The sequence below is a fragment of the Gavialis gangeticus genome, unplaced genomic scaffold (genome assembly GCF_001723915.1).
Source record: "Gavialis gangeticus isolate Ggan-Ray unplaced genomic scaffold, GavGan_comp1, whole genome shotgun sequence".
NCBI classification, from domain to species: domain Eukaryota; kingdom Metazoa; phylum Chordata; order Crocodylia; family Gavialidae; genus Gavialis; species Gavialis gangeticus.
The window spans coordinates 35,579,059-35,583,875 of NW_017729022.1; the positions used below are offsets into that span (position 1 = coordinate 35,579,059).

At 36.7% G+C, this 4,817-nt stretch overlaps 1 protein-coding gene across 6 annotated transcripts in view; it reads left to right on the plus strand.

The window, feature by feature from the left end:
- SYT1 (synaptotagmin 1) overlaps positions 1-4,817 on the plus strand; it is a 704,251-nt gene that overhangs the window by 268,801 nt on the left and 430,633 nt on the right. For 2 of the 6 annotated variants that reach the window (XM_019514780.1, XM_019514781.1), the window contains exon 3: positions 3,645-3,703. The exons of the other annotated variants lie outside the window; for them this stretch is intronic. The gene's annotated coding sequence lies outside the window, so the exon portion shown is untranslated. The remainder of the gene's footprint in view (positions 1-3,644; positions 3,704-4,817) is intronic. 6 annotated transcript variants of the gene reach the window in all.

Consider the following 4,817-nt stretch of genomic DNA (forward strand, 5'->3'; position numbering starts at 1 on the left):
GGGGGGGGGGGGGGGTTATTTTTTTTAAGTAGCTATCATATTCAGGTATCCCTAAATCTGTCCAGTACTATCATTATTTTATTAGCCCAAAGGAAACAAAATTCATTTTCCAAAATATTCCTAGTATTCAAAAGAATAGAGAAACATGCAAACAGGCAGACCCTGTACATATCGATATTTAATACATAAATCTAAAAAAACTGCTTTCTCCATGCAGTAGAACAGACCTCCCTATTCATCTTGGTGACATGCAAAATACTAATGCAATAAAAACCAGAGAGATGGCTCAGTAAGTCTTGAAAGAAACTTAATTACTGTATAACTGTTCTTTCCTTTTTAATAAATATAGATTTCTCACTGAATAAGCATATAATATAAAGGGTCTACCTATTTTCCTTATCTTTTTGTACTAGAGAAGTGTTCTTAATCTCCAGTAATAAATTTCTCTGTATTTTGGTTCTATATAAACATGGTTTTTTAAAAGGAAAAAAAATACCTTCTCATGTTAAAAATTATAGGTGCCATTCTGACTTTTTAAAATGTCAGTGACCAAAATATCATTTGTGTGTGTATGTATACACATATATATGCGCACATGTGTATGTGCTCACGCACGCGTGCACACACACACACACACACACACTCTTAAGTGTGGTTTGTACATAGTTTTCATAGACATTAGGGCTGGAAGGGACCTCGGAAGATCATCGAGTCCAGCCCCCTGCCCCAGGGGCAGGAATTCAGCTGCAGTCATAGGATCCCAGCAATATAAGCATCCAAATTTCTCTTGAAGGTGTTCAATGTAGGTGCTTACACACACACACTCATAAGTGTGGTTTGTCTTACTGAGCTTTTCATATTTTAGGGGTCCAATTGCGCTAGTCTTACTTAGTGGGGAATACTTACAGAACTGGGTCCTCCTCAGTATAAGTGGGAATAGGCAAGTTAGAATCAGGCTCTATATTACAGGATTTTGTTGAGTTTCTTAAATTCTTATGAGTAAATTTAATAAGTTGCAGATTATTTACATGATTAATGTCCTAAAGTATCTTTTGTACACTATTTGTATAATATACACTATCTTCCCAGTTGATACTGGAAGATGCAGCCAGGCATATCTAAATATATTTTTTCTGTTTCTTATTTCAAAAGGAGATCATTAGAAAATGGTTTCCTTTCAGACACTTTTAAAATGAAAACCAAGTCTTGCAAGAGCCTAGTAGGATGACAGATGCAACATTTGTAGCTCTGGAAATATAGTTGTCACTACAGGGAATCTTCCACATTGAAGACCCACAGGAGGCCATAACCAAAGCTGATTTGAATTAATCTTCCAGCACATCTCATAAAAAAATAGTCTGTGTTTAATAGTAAGCAATAGAAACACAGTGGCACTCCTATCGTAGAGTCTTTCTTTAATCTTTTTTTTCTAGTAAGTATCTTTGTTTTGTTTCTCTGTTATATTTTGAACCTTGTTAGTTGCTGGAAGAAATAAAAGAATTTCAGTATTTGGTCTCATAGAGCTCCCTAGTCATTGGTGCTCTCTATTATATTTTTCCTCTCGTTATTCAAAGCTATCAATACATCAAAAATTGAACCCTGTTCTTTGTACCTTTTATTACATTTTGGGAATTCCCTCTGCCTCCTGAAACTGTCTTTATTCCTCACTTAGTAAATACACCTGTCTTACTCATAAAGATGCACACTTTTGTTTCATTTTCTTTGTCTTATTTGGAGCATAGCCTCTATTTTTATTCAATCCTTTCTGATTAATACTCAAGTAAGGACCCATCTTTTATTACTTTCTCTAACATTCTCTCTCTTTGTAGTAAAAATAAATAGTTAATCTTCCAAGAGGCTCAGCAATAATACGGCACAGCTTGACACAGACAGCTTAGAGAAACAGAGTAAGATTGAGACAGTATACGAGACAGCAGGTATGACTGCACACGCTAATTTCTCTAAGGCACTGCAGTTACAACTATTCTAATAGTAAAGGTACATGTGGACCCGAACCCCAGGAGTAGGTTTGGATTAGAGTTTTTAGCTTAAATCTAGCTCAGTTGTGAACCAAACATGAATATACTAAAGTTTGAATAGGCTTAAATCTGGACCTGAATTTTAAATCTTTAAATTTGGGAGGGATGTAAATAAGGGTTGAGCCAGACTTTGGATGTGAACCCAAGTTTAGTTTAGCAGTTTGGTTGAAGCCTCTCCCTGAAGACTCCATAGATGCTACACTATAATTAAAGGCTGTTCATTTTGTTGATTTCTATGTATGCACGTGGTTATGCACCGGTAAATTGGGAAGTCTGGGGAGGAAATCAGCTAACCCTGAGGCTATGCATTGCATCAAATTCTAAATTATTCTTAACTTGTCCTCTTAAGGACAAGTTACACATAACCCTGCCAGCTGGATTTCTCTTGTTCCAGTGCTCTAGACCTCTTCATAGCTTTGATACATCACAGACACCAGAAATTTTTCTGAATGAAGAAGTTAGTCCATATAGTTTTAAATAGAAATAACAAATATATTTTTTTAATGTTTTTATCCCGAAGTTCATATCCCAATAACAGTCAAAACCATGGAATACAATAAGTTACAGAATATATAATATTGGTTTGTGGTGTACCACAGTAACTGAAATAATTGTGCAGGATCCAAAACTAATGCCTTACTAAAAAGGAGAAAGGTATGTGTCAAATTCCTTGCTATTTGGGTCATGGCTCTGTGTTCACTATTGCATGAAACAAATTACTCATCTTCACATTTAGGCCCTTTTACAGCATGGCCCTGCCCTATCTTTCATGTCATATATACTAGCAAAGCAGCTGTGTCTGCTAATTTTGCCAGCCTTAATTGCCCATCAGTCCAATTTTCTCCCCATCTCCCATGCCGCCTTTATTTGTGGAAATAGCTCCTTGCAAAAATCTGCAAAGCCAGTATGTTATGCTTGTTCAAATCCTTCCTTAAAACTCACCTCTGTTGTGATGCCTATAAACTGCTCAACAATGACTAGGCAGCTGGTGTGCTGTGATCACTGCTTATTATGCTAATTGACTTCATGAAATGGTGGGAGTGAGGCATCAAGCACCCCTCTGCAGCATTTTCCTAACCCTTCCTGTAAAGTCTGGGGAGTAGGAGGGGAAGCCATGGCAGTAACTGGGGAAATACACTATTTCTTCATTGCCTTTCCTCAGTCTCATGAGTAATCTATTCAAGATTTAATACAGCTTGAGAATGGATTTTAAATGAAGGATTGCAGGAGCCACAGGCCTAGGTGAGAGCCTGTCAGCCTGAGAGCTGCGGAGAGCTTCCGAATTTCAGAGGTAATTGAGATGTATAAGGATATGGCGCTGAGCTCTGGAAGTCTTTGGTTGCCAGAACCTGTGGATTGCCTCGCTCCCTACTTATACTACTACTTCATGGGGCACTTCCAAGAGAGCCTTTGGCAAATGAACCTTTCAGATTTTTCTCTCTTCAGTTCCACTCCTGTGGGAAACCTGAACCTTTAATTTTACAGTGCTCACAATTAAATTTAACACAGCAAACTTGTGACATAACTACCTGATATATTGTATATCTGTGATTTAAAACAAACAAAAAAACCCCCTCAGTGTTATGTTTGTGGGTTTTTTTTCAGAATTGTAGAATCCTGAATAAGCAAAGGAGGAGTCCATCACAACACCTGTATTGTGACTGGTAAGTAGTTTGATTATACATTATTAAATTGAATGCTGTTTGTTAAACCCCATATGAAACCTTCAGCTTTTACTAGTGGAAGAAATCAGTGCAGTAAGCAAGTTCTGCCTTTTCTTAAAACTCGGTTTCATTTCACTGGAGTGGATTTTTTTATTTATTTATCCTATAATCTTCTTAGATAAGAGGACAAAATAAACCATGTGATGTCTGTTTGTAACAGCACATACTGAAAAATATTGTGGCTGCCTTTATCTTAGCAAAACTGATTGTAACAATGGAAGTTAGCAAATAAACAAAAAATAATAATAAACTAAAAATCTGTCTTATCTAGAATACTGGCTGATTCTAATGCAGGCATTTTTGGTTGGTTACAGACAATTCACTTAATCTGGACATGTTGAGGAGGGAGTTTTATGTGCTCATGTTATCTATTCAGTCATTAGTTCAGAAGCATGAAGTACTGACATGGTTACCTACAAGCTTAAACACACAGCTGTTCAGTAAAGATTAATCTTTGATTTTTTTTTTTTTTACTGCTTTATAATGCATCAAGAAGTTGACTGCCTGTACAGATCAGAGGGTGAACCCTGATGTCTGTGTTGTGAATAGTAGTATTGATAATTCCTATAAAAGAAATTTCAGGTTGGTGATGAAGTACAAAGTGTGATAAGAGAAAATGCATACAGTGTTTCTATTTTTCATCCCCAAATTGTTTGCTTTGGGGACTGTAGCAGAGGACATACTAGCATGGGCGTTATTGGGTATCAGGCATCCTGGGAATTGGGTAGATAAATGTGTTTAAGGCACTCCTATTAACAATTCAAACCAAAACAGTTGCTGCGCATTATGCACTGGTAGAGACTGCCTCTTTGTGGCGGAATATTGTGGATAGTGTGTACTGTGCATAAGATGTGGTATTCTCTACTATGTGCACCGGAAGAGGGGGGCATATTTGAAATCTCCATTCATGTAGCTAGCATTTGGTGGTAGATTCCAAGGTAAAATTGAATAGAATCATATTGTGTATACCTTTGGAAAAGTTGTGCCATCCATACTCTTTGTCTGAACAGAAGATTCACGGCATGTAAAAAAAAAAAAAAAAAAAAAAAAAAAA